The following is a 20620-nucleotide window of genomic DNA, read 5'->3' on the forward strand; positions in this document are numbered from 1 at the left end:
CCCGAGCAGGGGCACAGTGGAGGCCCACACACTCTCTCACACTTGGCCGCCAAGGTGCTGAGCGAGACGCTCTGCCCTCACCCGGACAAACAGACGTCCCACTGTGCCCGGAAGGCTGGAATCCGAAGAGGGATTCTTGGACTTCTGGGAGTTCTGCCCTGAGACATGGAGTCACGGGGGGCCCTGTCCACCACCCTTCCCTTCTGGCACTGACCCTGCTCAGCCCTGTGAGCCCTGAGCGCACACTGTGGGTGCCCAGCCCGCCTGTCCAGGCATCGTCTATTTCCCCTACAAGCAGCTGCCTTAGGCCACCACTGGCTCTCGGAGTCCCAACACCTTCAGGGAACTGACCCTACGAGAGGCTTTGGCAGGCCCGGGAGAGGGATCCTATCTGTTTGTACAGCAAATACCAAGATTCTGAGTCTGAGAATGTTTTCAGGTGAAGGAATGGAGGGTCGCTTACACCTTTATTCTTTTCCTTAACTCTGGTCTTGGGGGCACACGTCTTGGTCCCTGCAGGGCACAACCAGACCTGAGAGTGGCCACATTGACCTTTTTCCGGCAGCTACAGGTGCACCTATGTGTGTCAGTTGTGTCAGGTTTGCAAATTTACAAGCAACGCTCAGATTTGCAAAGAAAACAGCTCTTTCATTTACCACAACTGAGCTAAGGAAATTCAACCTGATCTAATAATTTACAGCTCATTTCTGGCGATGTCCCAGGGGTCCTGCCTGAGTGTTTGATACGGCGGCTCATTTGCCAAGGTCATGCCTCTGGTTCCCATATGGAACGAGGAGAATCTGGTGCCAGGCCGCTGGCTGGTGCACAGGCTAGCCCCTGGCTGGCCTCCGGCTGGAGCGCAAGTCGGAGTTTTTGATGTCAGTGGGGGGCAGGAGGAGTGGCCGCAGTTGACGCAGCACGGCAGGCCAGCCCTGTGGAAAAGCACAACTTACAACTCACATCTCACCAACACAGGACCCAGTTTATGACCTGAGGTCCGTGAAAGGTGAGCTTCAGGGAGTCAGTCCATAAACCTCCTGAATCTGTCAACAAGTCAACAAAAAGTGTGTGCGCGCGTGTCCATGTGAGGCTCGTACAGTCTTCATTCTGGTTCCCAAACGCCCAACGAGCAGCCGAGCCGGCCAGGGTCCACCGGGATGGACTTAATGCAGAGAGTGGGTGATGCAGCTGGAGACGGGGCAGGAAACAGCAAAGGACAGAATGGGCCTAATGACACAGGGGACAGGCTTCACAGTGCCAACAGGGGCAAACAATGGTTCTCTGAAAAGACTAACAGGATGGACAGCCCTTCAGGGTGGCTTTGAGATGTGCCCACAATTCTCTGCGTGTCTCTCTGTGGTGGGGCCCGACTCCGCCCCCTGGAGTGTGGGCTGCCCTTGGGGGCTTTCCTCCGATGTGCAGAGTGAGGGGAATTGCTGATGTGTGGCCCCAAGACTAGATCGCAAAGGCTTGGCTACCCCCTGGGTGCCTCCTCTGGGGGAGGCCAGTGGTTGCCTTGCAAAGGCGCGAGAGCAACCCTGCAGTGAGGCTCACATGGTGAAGGCAGAGCCTCTGGGAAGTGGCCTCCGGCCAGCAATGCACCCTGACCTGCCAGCGGGGCCTGAGCTGTCACAGGAGGAGCTGACCCTTCAGCTGCCCAGGCCTCCAGGTGACGCAGTTCCAGGCGGTGCCTTGACAGCAGCCTCATGAGAGACCCTGAGCCACACCTGCTGCTGAGCCGCCCCCAGGGCCCAGGCTGCTCAGAGACCATGAGAGCAATAGGGACTCACGGCTCCAAGCACCGAGGTGCGGGGCAGCTGGTCGCCCAGTAAGACATGGCGAATGCCCTCCTGCCCCCAAAGAGGAGTGTGTCAAGGACAGAAGAGAGAAGGCGCAAGGCAGTATCCGGAATAAAAATGGGGACTTCACAAAAGATCCTACAGACGCTAAAAGACAAACATTTATTTGAAGAATCTGATGGTAATACATTTTAAAATTAGGAATGGGGAGATTCCTAGGAAAACACAGTTCACTCAAACTGACCCAAAACAGAAGACCGACAGAAGGAGAATTCCACGCCCGGGTCCAGGGAATTCCAACTCATTTTGTGAGGCCGGTGAAGGTGATGCAAGATCGGAGAAGGCCGCTGCGAGGAAAGCCTGACATAAGCCAGTCTCTGTGAACATAGATGCAAAAATCCTAAATAAAAGGATCCCGAATCCTAAATCCAGACCCAGCGGCACATACAAAGAGGACTTTTATCCCAGTGATGCATGGCTGATGAGACATTCGGAAGTCAATTGCTATAAATGACCACTTGAACAGATGATAAAAGGAGAAAGATCGTGTGGCCTTTTGATATGATCAATTCAAATAGATGTAGAAAGAGTCTTGGACAGAATTCAGTGTCTGTTTATGTCAAAAACATTTAGGAAAAGGGAACTTTCTTAATCTGGTAAGGAGGCATCTCCCAAAGGCCTAAGGCCCCCGTTATACTGGTCCCCGAGGCCAGGGCCATCATCCAGCCCTTCCCAGGAGGTCCTGGGAGCCACTGAAGAAAGAGGGCGGAGGGAGCAGGAAGGAAGGGGGAAAATCGCGTGCAGACAGAGATGGCTGCCGTGTAAGAGATTCGAAAGGCTACGGGCGTTTTCCTAGAGTGACAAGCGCAAGTTGCATGCAAACTCCAATGTCTGCTCCCTGGGCCTCGGTTCCCAGAGCTGCTTCCTTCTGGAAACCGGCCAGGCACCAGGGGGAGGAGAAAGAGTTAGCGAGTCAGGCCCTGTCTCTGAAGCCTTTTGCCCAGATGTGACTCAGATGTGACCCGAGTCACCTGCAGCCAATGTCACTGGCCAGAGCATGTCACTCGGCCACTTCAGGGTTCAGTAGGGTGGGGCACGTCATCCTCCTGCAGTGACGATAGCACAGCCTGTCACACAGTGAGGCCTGAGAAAGAAGCAGGCAGACGCGGCAGGACGGAAGGTGACGGGGTCAGGGCTCTGGGAGGGAAGTGGCTGCGTTTCCAACAGAACAGGCATGTCTCGGCCTCGTTTGCAACCATCTGCTTTGCAGCAGTCTGAGCTCCCATTTCCCCAACATCTGATGAAGTCCATCGCCTGCTCGTGCTGGAGACCAGGGACAGGAGGCGACTCTGCTGTCTGAGTCGGCTCAGGGCAGGGAGAGACCAGCCATGGAAGGTTAAGAAGCACAGGAGACAAGAGTTCAGCAAAAGCAGGAACTTACAGCCAGGGGCAACCGAGAATTTACGCCTAGGACTTCCCAGAAATCTGCAGAAGGGCACTGGGATGCCCAGAGATACAGAGTAAGAGGCTTGAACTAACTTTCTCTAAATCTCAGCCTTTTCAGCTAAGATCTAGGCTTCATCTATGACAAGCACGCATTGGTAAAATTAGAAATGAATTGACAGATAAAGAGGCATCTCCCACAAGCCTGGAGTCCCCGTTGCACCTGGTCCCCGAGGTCGGGGACATTATCCAGCCCTTTGGTTATTTAAAACCCCGACCACATCTGCCAGGGAGAAGGCAGCAGAAGCGAGGCTGATAAGTGGGCGCAGTGGTCTGCTGGGCTCTGGGCTTGGCAGAGATCAGTAAAGAAACTTCACCCTTGTGTACTGCAAAGGATGTATAATTTTAGCTAACAAAGGCAAATAGAGTTCACCAATGCCACCCACAGCTTTAAAAATGATCTCAAATCTCTAGGACATAAATATAAGGGTCTGCGGTTAAATCCAAGCAATTCTTTAAAAAACAAAAACAAAACAGGGATCTGGATTAAGAGTCAACCCAGATCGCGGTGCGCGTCACAGACACGGGCTTGGGCCTGTCCAGCGCCGTCGGCCTCACCTCACTGCAGCGGTGAGAACTGTGTGCCGGCGTAGGCTGAAAGGGGACATTTAACATCTGGTCAAATAAGGAAGGCCAGCACACAGACCGACACAAAACGCCCTGCCGAGTGGAGCTTCTATTTGCTTTAGCTGAGAACTCAGGCCGACCAATTTAAAAATGCATCGAGGAAATTAAAGTTTGCATGTGGCCAGCAGAGAGCCTCCCAGCCGGCTCGTGCCTTGTGCCATCCCTGCACCGGACGCTGGTGTCTGTGCCCTCCTGTCTGCGCACACACACGACCTTGGAGAGGACAAACACAGGTCCCCATCCATCAGCCTTCAGTCTGTGTATTGTCTGGGTTTCCTCAAAGACAGATTTTAAACTGAGGGCATGCAGGTCATTTATTGGAAGGTGAGTGCAGGAAATGCCAGTAAGAGCATCGGAAGCACAGTGGGAGAAAAAGCAGCCAGTAAAGGGTGTGCTAACAAGCAAAAACTTGCCATGTAAGACGATGGCTGGAGCTTAATCCTAACGGAGACCCGCAGGGCTGGTGCAGGGCATGTGGGTTGCAGTGGTGCCCGGAGGGGCAAGGGAGCTGGGCGTTTGTACGCTGTGTGCCTCCAACCAACCTGAAGGGCTGCTGGAGGCTGGGTACTTGTTGCCCAGGGCTTCTGGCCTGTCCCAGGCTCTGCCACAGTGAAGCAGAGAAGGCAGATTCTGGCAGATGGAGCCCAGCCCCGGTGACACGGTGGCCAGACTGGGGACACAAGGTGGGGCTCTGATAGCTGCCTCTGCTTTGGTCGCATTTCCCATCCTGCAAGCAGTGCTTGTCTTTCTGGCCGTTTACGTCCTTGTATTTCTTGCTGGATTCTGTGCAGATTCTGACAAGGAAAAGGGAACCCCAATGATGGCCCCTGCTCCCTCACGTGTGCCTCCTGTCTTCTTTTCTGAAATCTCCTGTTTCCAGACCCGACATCCAGTGTGCGCGGCCGACGTGGTCTGAAACGGAAGCAGCTGACAGCCCAGCAAAAGCTGGAGGTGATCAAAGTGCTTCTGATCCGGGTCTGCAGTGAAGACGGCGCTTGCAGTGCAGACACAACTGTGAGTCAGCCAGCTGCGGGGTCCTGCCAGCGTAGCCTCCGCCCTCACTGAGATGCCCACTCCCTCCAGGACAGAGCCCCAGACGCTCCCCAGAGAAGCCCGTCCAGGCGCTTTCAGAGGAGAGAACAGCCGGGCTGCAGAGCCCTCCTGGCTTGGCAAGCATGCCCACAGATCTGCGCGGCGCTGGTCTCAGCGGTGCGACGCCACGCCACCCTCCCCAGTGTGCCTGGATCATCTCAGCAGCACACGGAAGCGAGGAAGCCACAGTGATTAGCTTTCGTGGAAGGTATTTTCCTGGAGCCTGCCCGTGCCCCACCACTCTTCTGGGCCAGCGAGGGACGTGCCCAGAGCTTACAGAGTTCGGCAGGTGGAAGGTGGCCTGACCGTCCAAGAGTCTTTCTCAACTGGGGTGATTTTGCTCCCCCAGGACACTTGACACCATGACTGGTCACTTTTGATCGTCACAACTGGTGTTTGGGAGCCGACGTGCACCGAGTAGACAGAGGCCGTGACAGCTGCCGACCAGTCCGCAGGGTGGAGGATGGCCCCACAGCAGCATCTTCGGGCCCCAACACCAGCAGAGGCGGAGAATCCTTGGCCCGCAGAGGGGACTCTGCTGTACGCACAGTGGGCCTTGGACGCCCTTCCATTTCTGCGTGGCCCCTTCGGCCCAACTGTCCCGTGCAGATCGCCTGTCCTCCTGACTGAGTTCTAAGCGGCACGCTGTCCGCCCTCCAAGCCACTCCAGCCCGGAACCCTCTTTGCTCACCATTCAGTCCCTGTTATTGTTCTGGTCCCAGAATCACCTGTCCATGTCCCTCCCCAAATGTCAGTTACAAAGTTCCTCTTCCAAATTCGTCTGCCTTTCCTCATTCCACGCTGGAACTCCTCAACGCTAGAGGAAATGGGGCTCTAGGCTCCCACTCTCTGACCTCCTACCTCTGACAGCAGCTGACCCTCTGAAGGGTACCCGTGCCGCCGTGTCGGGGTGACGAGGCTGCCCCGTGTGCCCGCTGGGACCGCAAGGCCGACAACTTGTTCCAAGTGGCACCAGACGTCCGCGGTGACTGGTGGGGACAGACTCAGCTCCCGCATGCCGGGAATGCCCCCGGCACAATGTCATGCCCCAGGGGTGGCCTCAGTGGGAGCAGCCGGCTGAAGGAGGCCAGAGCTGCCCTTACTCTGGCCTGCGTGGGCTTTCTGAAGTGGAACAGTCGCCGTGGCCTCCCTCAGACTCGGTGTGATGGCTCCATCCGATGTGGCTTGGCTCAACACACATCCCTGCAATATATGCCCCGCTCCTTAGGGTGGTGGGGGGCACAGGGGGTTACGGAGAACGGGCCGCGGCTCCTGCCCTGGAGGACTCTGGACTCATTACACGTGAAAATAACAGAGACAGCACAAGTGCAACGACAGAGGCCCGGGCTGGGAAGGAAATCGAAGGAGGTAGCATCCGAGAGTGCAGGCTTCAGGGACAGAGAAGGTGTGCCAGGCAGAAAGGGAGGTATAGGGACAGTTTTCCCAGGTCCACAAAACCACAAGAAAATAAATATGTTGAAAAGCCTTGGGAATGCTCACAGACTAGGGTGGGGGGAAGTGTGATTGCCTTTGATCATTAGATGGAAGGACATCTTTGCACTTACAATTACACCTATAACGTTTTTAAATGCGTCTCCATCTATCTCTCTATTTTTCATTCTCATAACCTCCACTTGAGGAAGACAACACAGAAACTATGATTCTAACTTACAGTTTGGGGAAGCTGGCCCCAAAGAGTTAACCAATTTGTGCAAATCACAGGTCTAGTTGAGGAGTCCAGACTTTGACCTTGAGGCAGGCAGGCTGCTGATCCAGTGGGGGCCAAGGGTGAAAGGCCACAACCAATTTAAAGAGCCTAGGAAGGGCGTGTCGCCCAGTGGTCCCCACAGTTTGGGCCCTTCATTATGAATATCAAAGAACATATTTGCTGCTAAACTGAAGGCGTTGCTGCTGTTTTGATCTTTCTTTGTGGCTTTCCTCATATGCCTGCAACTTCATTCTCAGTGCGCTCAGATTAATCAAAAAACCTTTCTTCAAGGATGAGAAAGCCGATGTGCTTTTGAAGGGTTGCTAATTACACTCGATGTATCCTTTAAGAATATGAGATTAAAAAGAGCTGGAAGTGAGATTTTTAAATGAACAAGACAAGCCTGGTGAGGACAAGCTGACCTGGGTTAGACCCACAAGCTTGTTTACCTGGATTCTTTTCCTTGTGTCGTGTTTATACACGTGTATATGGAAACCAAGAGTGGAGGATATTGTTGCTGATAAGCCACTTCTAACCATGTCCAGCTTCCAGCCTTCGTGCGCAGCAGCCGCAGACAGCGGACCCGCGCAGTCTCTCATCCTGCCCCGTCAGTCCGCCCGCTGGTCTTCCGCTCCCTGGGCTGGCTTTGACGGGGGTTCTGTCTGCTCTGTGGTCTTTATAGCAGTCTTCCCCTTCATCCACATCTGGGAACAGCCACCATCCCCTCGGAGATGCCCCTCCCCACCTGCTGCTGCAAGTCTCTCCATGTGGTCAGGACACAGCGACGTCAATGAGGGAGAGGGCGGCCCGGCCAGACGGTCCTGCACTAAAATCTCGGCTCTGGCATGACAACGACCGTGGTGTCACTGGTGTCTGCCTGATCCCCACGGTCTTATCCCCAAAATGCAGGCGGGATCACTTCCCGCAGGGCCACCGTGAGGATCTCACACAGCAAGGGCTGTAAGGAACAGGGCCCACACAGGAAGCCCAGAACAGACGGTGCCCCCACCCCCCGCACGATCGCGGCCTCAAAGCTTCATGCTGAACTGGTCTGAGTTTTGCAGAGTCTGTCATGAAGGCCCGAACACAGAGGAAACCCAAAGTGATTTTACCAGTACCATTTGTGGGGTCATTACTCTGGGATAAGACCTCCAAGGATTCACTAATGAGTTAATTACCAGTTAATTAATTAGTCAATTTACTCATCAGAGCCTACCGCAGCCTGCTGTGCACCCAGGCACCAAAGTCGTGTCTGTGATCAAGACATGCGTAGTCTCTACCTTCCTGGAGCTTGTAAGTTACACGTGTCCCCCTTCAGGGAAGCTAGATGTTCCCCGGGGTGGAGGTGCCGACAGTTCCCGACAAAGAAGGCAGCTGCCGTCTGCCCAAAGCTCAGAAGGGCGGGCAGAGGGGCCAAGCAACCTCCGTGAGGGCTACATAAATCCCTGGGGCTGCCCGGGAGGTAGAAAGAAGCGACTTACAGACAGCCCCTAAGGAGAAAAAGCAATGAGGAGTGTCCGGGTCCGGTCTGGGAAGTTCAAGCCCTTTGGTCCAGCCCCACGCTGCTGTAAGGATGCTGTGGGAGCCCTACTGTCTAAGGTGTCCCAGGCAAAAGGGTGCTTAGATGAAAAGGCACGTAGTCCTTTGACCAGAAGCCCACAGCCGCCTAGGAGAGCAGAGACGGTCAGCAATGGGGGCTGGCCCCGGCAGCCCAGGCTGGGAGCCGCTTCTGCTCCACCCGGCTCTGTGCAGTTCCCAGAGGAGAACGGGGACCCGCTCTGTGGCTGACGTCAGGACAGAGGTGCGGAGGAGCCCCGGGGACCTCTGCGTTCCCCCAACCAGACACCCGTTTGCTGCTCTGCCCCTCTGTTGTCTTCCAATGATAGAGGCTTCACAGCCCCTTAGGAGGAGAAAAATCTCTTCTTGCTTCTGGTCAGCACCAAAACTTGGCCTCCAGTTGCTCAGCCCACAGCCTGCCCGCGGCCCACCATTAACCAGTCTCCTGGCCAGGATGGTCAGAACCACTCTGTGCCCGTGGCCTCTGGGTCAGCATAGCACGCGCTCTGCACTCCATCACCTGCTCACATGTCTCCATCGCATCGGGCGAGGTGAGTGTGGGACGCGGACGGCAGGGGACCAGCTGCCCATCTGACAGGCGGGGAGAATGGCTCCTCGCCGGTGCGTTCTGAGGGTCAAGGTCCCTCGTCTCTCACAAGGCCTGTGAATGGTTCCAGATCACTGTGACACCCCTGGGACTGAGATCTGGGCCCCTGTCCCCTCTAAGACCAGCTGTGCCTTTGTAAGCGACTGAGTTGTTTCAGAGCCGGCTCCTGGGTTCCGTGGGCACTGCCTGAGTGCACATCCTCCTTATCGGCTTGCGGAGCCTTTGTTCCAGGGGACGGTCTCTTGCCCGTTATTTATGTGTCACATGGAAGCAATGGGAAGAAGAGCGTGTGCATTCACCGCTGGCAGGTGGTGCTGCAAAGCTCCCTTATGTGCTAAAATACAAATGATCTCCTGCATTAAAGTGCAGAGCAGACCGCTTCATCTCCAGAGAAGTCCCAAGGAATCAGAAGTCATTGATGTGCATCTATACTTTAAATTGTTTTGTCAATGTGCATTAAGTTACAAGTACCTGCCTTTAATTCATTAGCCATCATACCACCTAATTATCCCATGTTTGCAGAGATCTGAGAGTTCACGGAGCTTCTGTTCCTAATCATTTTGTCAGGCCACACCTTGACTCCATGCCCTTGCCCATGCTTTGAGGCGGCAGGCATGTCGAGTCCCCCAGAATGGCCCTGGAGCCCAGGAAGGGACCCTACCTGGACACGGGAGGGATGGTGAGCAAAGGAAGCCTGGAGGCCCGGGCCAGCAGGGGGAGGCTGGACCACTCACTGCAGGTCTGGCCCGGACTCCAGGCCCTGCCTTTCCTGGCCTTCTGACACGTTTGGGCCTGTGACCGTGGTGGCAGCCCATGTGCTCCGAGCAGCCCAGGGCCCAGGCCCACCGTCTGTCCGGTGACCATCTGGGGCTGGGTGAGTCCTCATAATTTCCAATCCCCTGCTGCTCCTTCCAACAGCCACCGTGGTCTGCCTGTTCCTAGAGGGGCTGTGCCCGGCGTTGGCATGGAGTCGCGGAGTGTGGGGGCCTCAGACACCTTGGACTAGACCTAGCCCGACTTTCCCTTTTCCACGGGGGGAGACGGAGGCCCTACGGGCTCGTGTGTCTCAGCAGCTGGTCAGAGGGGGAGCCGAGCCTCCAGTCCAGGCCTCAGGATGCCTGCGTGGCGTTTGGAGAGCTAACATGCCAACTTGAGGGGCCCCTGCCCATGGTGAGGCTGGGGCGCACCCCCAAAGTAAGTCCGGGAGGGAGCAGGTCGCTCCTGGGGCCAACAGCTCGTGTGAGCTCCTGCTCTGTGCCAGGCTCTGGGCTCCTGTTTGTACAATAGTGGTGGAGACAGTGGCAGCTGATGTGAAATGTCTATATATATAAATACACAAGGATTCACTTACGGAGTGAAGGAAGAGAGGCAAGGAGGAGAAGGAAGTGAGGACGCAGAGCACCCTGCAGGTGGGGGTCAGACACAGCAAAGACGGAGACGAAGAATGTCAATGATGAACCGGCCTTGGGGAGAAGGGGAGGGGGCACCCAGGGCCAGAGCCTCAGGGGGCTCCTGGATTCCTGGATGCTTGGAGGGAGCGGCTTTGAAGGTGTCAGCAACTGACACATGGAACAGCATGGAAAACCGACACACAGCGTGGAACAGCATGACTGCTGCACAGACCAGCGTGAGCAGCTTGAATAACGTGCCATTGCTTTGCAGAGAGGCAAAGGCGGATTCCAGGTGAAGGGATCAGAATCTGGACTGCTTTCCATTTCTCAGGAGGTGGTGACATAGAAAGAAAAGAATGTGCTTTGGAAGCAGGGTTTGGGTTAAATTTTAGCTTTCCCAGTTTCAAGCTGTTGACGCAGGGCAAGCCACTTCACCTCTCTGAGACTCACTCACAGAGCGGGAACCACGGACCACGCGGTGCCGTCGGTAGGGATCAAACACTCTGTGAGCTCACCGGCACTGAGTAAGCCCTCTGTTGGTTTTCTAGGGCGGCCACACCAAGACGCCGCAGCCCGAGAGGCGTGAACCACAGAAATGTATTTTCCCACAGTTCTGGAGGCTGGTGGTCCTGGATCAAGACGCCAGCAGGGCTAGTTTCTGGCGAGGACCCCCGTTCTGGCTGCAGATGGCCGCCTTCCCTGTGGTCCTTCCTTGTACACACACTCGCGGTATCTGTTCCTCTTCCTATAAAGCACGCCAGTCGTACTGGAGGCGAATCCCACTCTTAGAACTACTGTAACCCTAGCTGCCTCCTTCGCAACGCTCTCGGCGTGCTGTCACACGGCGGGCTGGGGCTTCCCCGCGTGAACCGGTGTCGCTGGTATTGTTATGATAGGAATAGCAGCTTGAGCCCCACTTACACTCCCAGGTGAGGCACAGGCAGGGGTGCCCCTGACGCAGGGACAAAGATGCTCTCGAGAGGCGTCTTACTTCATATGGTTGTGAACGGACACAAGAAGTGCAGAAAAGGGGTGTTTTGGTTTTGATCTCTGTTTCTCGCCTTCTTGTACTGAATGAGGAAATGGAATGTACAAAGACCTGGCTGTCTAGCACTGAAAGAGCAGGGCATGCAGTAGGCCCACAGTAAATGGGGAGCGGCTGAACTGAACTAGTAATTATATTCGGGAAGCAAGGACAATGGTTATTTGCAAAAGAAATCTGACTGGAAAACTGACCTATGGAAAGAGGTTCAGGCTCCCCAGTTATCTAAGAATTGCAAATTAAAACAGTCAGGAGTTATTATTTCACCTACTGTGTTAGCAAAAAGCCAAACAAGATCAGAGCCTGGTGGCCTGTCCCTTCGTCGGAGCAGGTAGTTGCTTAAGATACACCCTCTGCTACTTTGATTTGCTTGTAAAACATGCAACGAAAACCAAGCGTAGGCAACTTGCAGCCGAGACCCTGCAGGTTGCATCTCCCTCTATGAGCAGAAACCGAAGGACCTCAGAGCACAGCTCTGATTTCCTTTCCTGTTCATCTGAGATCTGGTTTCCCAGGCAGCCGAGGTGCTGGGAGAACCCAGGGAAACCCATCCATCAATTTTGTGGCTGCCATAGCATGGCGATTTTCAATTTTGCAATAAAACAAGATTAACGGGCTTGGCTGCGGTCCGTCTGACATTTCAGCAGGGAGGGCTGCACTTGCCAGCCTCTGCGTCCCTCTCCTAGTCTCCCGGCTGTTCTGTGATCACCAGACACCCCCTGCCTCCTTGGGTTCCTGAGGAGAACCGTGTAAACAGAACATGAACTGTGAGCTCTGAAAAGACAAATCTCTCCGATTTCTTCTCCTCTTCAAAGAGCAGTGGGGGTTTTGGGTGGGGAATGGGCTCTCACAGGCATGCTGGTGGGACTGAGCATTAATTATTTAATTGCCCAGTGATAATTTCCTCCCTCTTCATGCACCCGGCCTGCTCCCAGCACCACATGGCACCTAGAAGAGTGAGAGGGTGTCCACTCCAAGGACACTGCAGGCTGTCGGCATGGCCAGAGCTTGGGGACGTGAGCTTGGGGTGCACCAAGGGAACAGCAACTGAGTTGGAGGGGTCAGGGCAGGGCCTGGAGCCGGACTGTGAGGAGAGGAGGGGACACGTCCACAGGGAGGCAGAGGGCGGGAGGGGGTGCTCGGCAGTGGGACACGCGGCAGGAGGAGGGCCTGGAGACGCCTCTGTGCCTTCAGCCTTCAGCTCAGACACGGCCCAGATGCGTCCATGGGCACCTCTCCTCCTGCAGAGCCGGCCCTTCCCTGCTGCCCCAGAGAGAAGCGAGCGCCCTTCCTCTCTGCTGCTGCGTTTGCCAGGCTGCTTCATGACTGTGGTTTCGTGATTTCAAGTTTACAGCGACTGAGCATGTACACCACCTTGTAAATCCTGTTGTACACATCCGTCTCCTGTAATAGACGCTGACCTTGAACAGGAGGGAGCACACTGTCTGAGCACAGTAGGTGCTCTGACAATGTTTCTGGTCCTTAACTGAGTTACGATTAATCTGTGAATGAGGCTCCACGGGCCAGACACGTGCTTGGGGCGGGGGCGGAGGGCAGATGGGGAGCACAAGTGACGGCTCTCGATGGCTCCTACCTGCCGGGCATCTCAGTGCTTGGCCTGCACCCACACTGTGCTCTTCACAGCAGCCCTCGTGAGGAAGGGCCCGGCAACACCCCGTCTCACGGGGGACGGTTGGGGGTGGAGGTCCAGGAACTTGTCTGAGCCCCACGGCCAGTGAGCTGAGGAGCTGGGGACGGAGGCAGGTGGCTGGCGGCCAGGCTGGCTCTGAGCCATGGAGCCGGGAGGCCGCTGGGCAGCCAAGAGGCTTGTCACTTCGGGTGGTTTTTGAACCCTAGAGCCTGAGAGGGTCAGCCGTCTGCACCCCCACCTCAGTCTGCTTGGGCCGCTCCAACAGGATGCCACAGACTGGGCCCGGTACACAGATACAGATGCCTCCCACTCCGGGGGCCGGAAGTCCAGATCAAAGGACCAGCAGACCCCGCCCCATTTTAATCTTTTCTGCCCCTTGGCAGGAGCCACCTTTGCATCCCACCACCCCCGCCTCATTGCAGCCAGCACGTTGCAGGGCACAGCGTCTCCCAGCAGGGGCTTCTACAATGCCTGGTGTCCCCCACTGGGGCCCAGCCTCTGTGACCACTGCCCAGGGGGGACCCTGGTGAGTCTGAGCATGCTGCTGACAAGAGTCATCAGGCTACAGACAAAGGGAAGGAAAAGAGGACCCACAGAACCACCAGGGACGGTGGGCAGAATGGCCCTGAGGCATACCTGCCAGCAACTGATTCTAATGCAAAAAGATTAGATTCTCTGATCAAAGGACATAAAGTGGCCGAGTGGATAAAAAACAAGGCCCATCTACATGCTGCCTACAAGAGACTTTGCTCAGGTGTCAGGACACGCACAGACGGAAAGCCAAGATGTGAAACCACAAAACTCCTAGAAGAAAATAAAAAATACAACCACCACATGGTCCAGCAATCCCACTTCTGGGTGTGTGATGAGAATAAAAACACTGACTCAAAAAAAGGCATCTCACCCCCATGTTCACTGCAGCGTTATCTACAACAGCCAAGATAAGGAAACAACCCAAGTGCTCACTGACAGGTGAATGGAAAGGAAAGGGGTGGTATGTGTGCAACGGAATATTACTCAGCCATAAAAAAGAATAAAATCCTGCCATTTGCAAAAACATAGATGGATGATGAGGCCATTGTCCTAAGTGAAATAAGTCAGACAAAGAAAGACAAATTTTGTATGATCTAATTTGTGGAATCTAAAAAAAAAAAAAACGCCAAGGTCATAGATACAGAAAATGGTGGTGGTTACCTGAGGTGGGGGCCGGGGGTGGGGAAACGAGTGAAGGGAGTCAGACGGCACAAGCCTGGAGGGACAAAATAAAGAGATCGTATGGGTGTCATGTGGAGGACGGCAATAATAGTTCATAATATTATATTGCATATTTGAAAGTTGCTAAAAGAGTAGATCTTAAAAGTTCTAATTACAAAAAAAATATTCTGCATTTATGTATGGTGACAGATGTTAACTGGACTTATCATGATGATTGTTTTATAATATATACAAATATTGGATCATTATGGTGTATACTGGAAACTGATGTAATGTTGTATGTCATTACAGCTCAATAAAAAATATTTCCCATCTTTCAAAAGACAGTAATTTAAAGATGTCTATTTCTCCAATTTAACTTGTACATTTAATGCATTTTTAATCCAAAAGTTTTTGAATTTTACAAAATAATTCTAAAATGCATATGAATAAAAAAAGAATAAATGAGAATGACTCCTCCCGTTAAAAAGAAAATAGGAAGAATTTACAGTGCCAAATCTTGTGATAGAATTTAAAACTTCAGTAAATAAAACAACATGATACATGAATGAATGTAGGAATGGAAAAGAATAAAAACCCCAAATACAAACACATGCTTCTGTATGTGTATCATAATGATTTCAAATTGGTAAGGAAATGGTGAATCACTCAATAATGCCATTGGAATAACTGGTAACTATTTGGGAGAAAAAAGAACTTGGATGCTACTTTATATCAGGCTTTAAAATTAAAATACCAAGTAATCAAAATATTTAAACAAGTTATTGAGTTTGTTTTCAAAAATTAGAAAAAAGGTTGGGGTAAATAATTGTAGAATTCTATGGTTGGCAAGGATTTTCTGAACATTTCTCAAGCATAGATACTATGAAGAAACACAGATTTTATCATCTGACAACTTCAAACTTTCCACACATCAGAATTAATATAATAAATAAAACTGGTAAAAAGATGTGGTAAAAGAAAAACTCTTATTTAGGATAGAGAAAAACAAAAGCCCTTGGAATCAGCTTTAAAAGAAATATGCAAGACTTCTGAAAAGAAAACTCTAAAATGTTACTGAAAGACACAAAAAAACCTTCAGCAACTAGGAAGTTTTAATATAAGTGTGAATAGAGCAGTTCAGTGTCATAAAACTTTTGCTTCTAAGGAAATTTATTAATATAATGTTATCCTCATAAAAGTAGCATTTTTTTTTCTTTTGCAATTGCTCAAAGTGATTCTTAGTTTTATTTGGAAAAATCAGCATGCAAACATAGCTGTGAAAATTCTGAAATGAAATTGCAATGAGAAGAGATAAACTCTACCAGTTATTAAAAGATAGTATCAAGCTACAGTAAATTAAAATGTATGGTACCGAAGCATGAGCCACAGGCAGATCTGAGGACCTGAGCACAGTGTATAGAAACTGACATGAATTCATTTAAAAGTTTCTCATACGGCAAAAGTGGAAATTAAAATATGTGGAGAAAAGGAGGATTACTGAACAAATGGTTGGGATAACCACTAGTCATTTGGACAGAGAATTAAAATGCAACAGTAATTCACCACCTTACCCCAAAAAAGTTCTAAATGGACCAAAGATTTACCTATAAAAAACTAAATAAATGCCACAAAAATGGGAGTTAAAAAAAGTACATATATAATTTCAGTCAGTGAAAAAAAGATGCCTTTCTAACTATAGCACAAAACTTAGAAGTTATCAAAGGGAAATATGGATACATTTAACTACTTGGGTTTTATACAAAGTTCTGCATTACAAAAAACATCAAACTGAGAGAATAGTTTCAGTTTACACCACGAATGGCTAAATTCACTAATCTATGTGAAGAGCTGTACAAATAAACATGGAAGAGAAATGCTTCCTTAGAAGAATGGTCATTCTCGATTCCAAACTATATCACAAGGTATAGTAATCAAAATACTATGGCACTGGCATAAAAACGGAGACCTGGGCCAATGGGTCGGACTAGCGAGCCCAGAAAAACCACACACATAAGATCAGCCCACCTTTGACAAGGGTGCCAAGAACATACGATGGGGAAAGGGTAGTTTCTCCAGTGAATGGTGCTGGGAAATACTGGACCGCATGCAAACGTAACTAGACCTCTGTCTTACACCGCTCACAAAAATTAATGGATTAATAACTTAATAGTAAGATGGAGAGGCAGCTTACGGAACGGAAAGGCAGGAAATAGCTGCAAGCCATATATGTGATAAGGGGCTAGTACCCAAAATATACAAGGAACTCACTGAACTCAATAGCAAAACAAAACAAAATAAATGGTCCGTTTAAAAACGGGTGAATGACAAGACATTTCTCCATGGAAGACACACAAACGGCCAGGAGACCCACGAGAAGGCGCCAAGCCTCACTAGCCAACGGGAACGCAGACGAGGTATCACTTCATGCCTATTAGGATGGCTTTTGTCACAAGACAAGACATAAGTATTGGTGAGGAATTGGAGGAAAAGGAACTCTTTTACTCTGTTGGTGGGAATGGCAGTTGGTACCGCCATTATGGAAAATAGTAGCAAGTTTCCTAAACAATGAAAAACAGGAGCCACCATATGATCCAGCCAGCCCGATTCTGGGTATGTAACCACTGGAGACAAGGTGAGGACGTGAGGAGGCACCTGCCTTTCTATGTCCACTGCAGCGTCGTTCACAATAGCCACTATACGGAACTACCCGAGTATCTGCTGAGGGATGAACAGAAAAGATGTGGTATACATGAAACACATGCACGCACACACACACACACACATATACACTGCACTATGTCCTCTATCTTCCTCACAGTACATGTATAGCGATATGATCTATACATATGCTATCTATACATGCAGATAGGGATGCACGCTATACCATATATATGTGTGTATATATACATACGATACATACATCTCAGGAAGGAGACACGAGATGCCCGGCTCGCTCGTTGCCTCTAGAGAGGGGCAGTGGGTGCCGGGGGAAAGAGGAAGAAGAAGCTGCTCTTTCACGGCGATCACTATCGAACGTGTTAGATTTTGTGCATGTATGTATTTTGGCCATTTAAAAGCAAACACACAAGTTTTAAAAAATGTCAATATTTTCTTGCTAAAACAATAAAAGTTATTACAAAGAAAAACAAATACTCTAAATGGGAAGGAAATCCAGCAAATGACAAGACCAGACGATTCACAGAAGAGGGTCAGTCAGCACTTGCTCAGTCTCATGGAGAAACCGGTGAGAAAACCCCACCGATTCTCGTGCCGAAGTACATGTCGGGCCAGGGGTCTGCCTAGATTCTCTATCGCCATCAGTCCCTAGAGGGAGGGACTAACAGGGAAGAGGGGGTGAGAGGACGGGGCAGGAGGGGAGTGGGCGGCATGGAGGGACCCTGCCTGAGCTCGGGCCTTGGGTGGGGTGTGGCGGAGGGAGGGGGAGGCGGGAGACTGGGACCCCTTCCTCCCGGAGCAGGACACGGGGTCCCAGGCTGCGCTCACCCCTCAAAGCTGCCTGCAGGTTACGCTCTCTTACAGCATCACAACCACAGCCCCAGGCAGACGCACGTGGGTCCTTCCCTCCCCCTGCGTTAAGGTTAAAACCTTACTGAGCCCAAGAACAGAGCCCCAGGAGGGAGTCTGTCGGCAACACTGCCTCCTCCAGAACCACCATAATGATGATCGGAAGCAGCCTAGATGTTCAACGGGTCCAGGGTGGGGGTCACTGCCCCACTTTTAATGTCTCACGCATTTAATCCCAATAGCCCGTTGGGTTAGGATGTGTCTCCAATTTACAGATGAAGACACGGAGGCTCGGAGCACTTAACTGACTTGCCAACATCCCCTGGGCCAAAGATGGGGTGGCCAGGATTTAAAACTGGGCTGTGCCCCCTCTTGGACGGTACTGAGACAGGAGGCAGCCGCTGGGGTAGGCAGAGCAGGACACGCTGCCCTGGGAGAGGTCAGCCAAGCAGGACGCTGACGTCAGGTGTTGTGACCAGCCGGTCAAGCGGGACGAGCGACCACTCCCTGGACCGGCCAGCCTGAGAAACAAGGGGAGTTTCTGATCCCCCCGTCCGGCCCTAGCAACAGGTGGGCCCCCTCCTCAATGTGCTTACAAACCCCTGGTCCCTGCGGCCCGAACGGCCTACTCCCCTGGAGACCCTCCTGATTGGCAGGCGTCTTTTTCTTTCTACCCCTCATTAAGGCCTAGCTGGTTGCCCTGTGCTCCTGTCTGCTGGCCTCAGCCCCCTGGTCCCGAGGACACGGTTCTGGGAAAACAGCATCTCAGTAACAGTATCTGACGGAAGCCGCTGTCTGTCCACCTCTCGAGGCCGTGCCAGCAGTGTAGGGCACAGCCCATCCCCCGACAGCCAGGCACGGGCAGGTCCCACCCGCCCCACGTGGATCACGGCCACAGCCGGTCACTGGCTGTCATCAGCCATGAGAGGGATGATTAACCAACTGATGAGATTAGTTCCCATGGAAACCACCCACCTGAAGCATTATCAGGGTGTTCCTGGGTGGATGAAGGAGTTTCTGAAATCTTAGCAAACAGCCTGAAAAGGAAGATAAGCTGTCCCAGGTGAGAACTGGGAGATCCCAGGGCCCACCCACCCTTTGTTCCAGCACCTGTTGGGTCTGAACAGATGTGTGGAAGCCCGGCAGACTTTGGTGGCCAGCGAGGAACTTTGGGGAAGAGATGCTGGGTGAGTCGCCAGAGCCTGTGCACGACCTTTTTGGGGTGAGACTGACACGCAGTGTCGCACACACCACACGTCGCCTCCTCAGCCCGCGTTCCGCTTGCGCCTTCAGGCTCTGGACACGGGTGCTCACACCAGCCCCTGGCCTTCTCCGCCTGCACCACTCCCTCGTCAGCCTCCATGCTGGGCTCTTGTCTGCAAGGGGCCGACTGCAGGTCTGCCCTCCACCTTCCCGGGACATTCCTTTGAGTGACGGGACCAGCTGTCAGGTCCCAAGGCAGCACCCCAGCGCACCCATCTCCCTGCACATCCCTTTAGCAAATCGCCTCCATGCCCTCCAATACCCATCCTGGGTAAATAAGTCCACCGTCCTTCAGGGACCCTAAAACGTACACTCAACCCTTCCTGACTCCTCCCTCCGGGGCCCAGTCAGCAGTCATCTTACGACCTTCCTACTCGTTGTCTCCCAGATCCAGCCTCTTTCCCATGTGGTTACACACTCTCGGTGCAGGCCCCACCTCTCGCACCAGGCCCCACTAAGCACCTCCGAATGACCTTCGTGGCTTTTCTAACCTCTGTTACGCACCATCGTCGGTGTCACATCTAGATTCCAGGCCTGCCTGCCCCGCTCTCAAGCCTGCACTGTCCTGTGGAGCCCATACCTGCCCTACCATCCGCCCCGCCTGTTTCGCCCTCTCCTGTCCGTCTTCTACTGCAATGCCCAACACTTACTGGCTGCTGTGAGCCACGCAGGTGCACTCGCCTGATTCGGAGCACACGCTGCCTTAAATCCTCACGCAGGCCTCAGCACGCCCACTTTAAGGGGGGGAAGCCCCGTTAGACTGCATAGGAGCTCCCAGGGGTAGAAATGGTCGCATGTATGTCCCCAGTGCCTGGAGAGGGCCAGTCACAACATAAAGGCTTGTGAAACCCTAGAATGGAACAGGCAGGGAGGGGCGGGGGGAAGCAGGAAGGGTGAGGGAAGGGGACAATGCGTGGGGTTCCCATTGCAGCCCCGACAAGCACCCCACAAGGAGACCCTGTTCTTACTCATTCATCCAGCGTCGTTCTGATTTGTAATTTTCTTCCTGAACATCCCTCCCCCATTGCTGGTCCAACCAACCCCAACCTCAGCAAATTAATACAGCAGGGCTGGCCTATCCCTGGCTTCCTGAGGATCTAGTGTGATGTGTGTTCCCAGAATCTGGCTCCTCTGCGTGAGTCAATGAAACCAAGGTTAAGAGGGTCCCAGGCTGGCTCCAGGAAGGCGTCCATCTGGCTCCCCTGCTCCGTCTCCCAGGCCCCACCTCGCCGCTTTCCTTGCCTCCCCATCCTGCCAAACCGCCCCCACGGGGGGAGCAGGCTGCACCAGCCCTTGACTCCCCAAGGCTGACGTCTATTCCCACGGGCGCTTGGGCGGACGTCGGTCTCCCGCTCGGACCTGTGCCCTGCTGCTGGGGGCACAAGCCGGCCGGCTCACCGAGCCCAGTCTTCCCTGCATCAAAGCAGCAGGGCGGCTGGCTTCTGAGCCACAAGGGAAGAACCCTCCCAGACTGCCAGCCAACAGTTCTCACAGGGCAGGGGGAGCGCTGTTCGGGCGGCCGCACCCACAGCACTGACTCCCCAGGAGATAGTGGGCACCATGGGGGGGGGGCTTCCAAAAATCTCTCTTGCTGCACTGGCTGCCCAGAACTGGCTCTCGCGGTGTGCTGAGGCTGCACAAGCCCTGTTACCTGCTAA

The 20620-nt window shown here is 52.9% G+C and overlaps 1 protein-coding gene across 1 annotated transcript in view; it reads right to left on the minus strand.

The window, feature by feature from the left end:
• MTHFS (methenyltetrahydrofolate synthetase) overlaps nucleotides 1-20620 on the minus strand; it is a 119744-nt gene that overhangs the window by 14704 nt on the left and 84420 nt on the right. The gene's annotated exons all lie outside the window — the stretch shown is intronic.

Source organism: Manis javanica, chromosome 18, assembly GCF_040802235.1.
Source record: "Manis javanica isolate MJ-LG chromosome 18, MJ_LKY, whole genome shotgun sequence".
NCBI classification, from domain to species: Eukaryota; Metazoa; Chordata; class Mammalia; order Pholidota; family Manidae; genus Manis; species Manis javanica.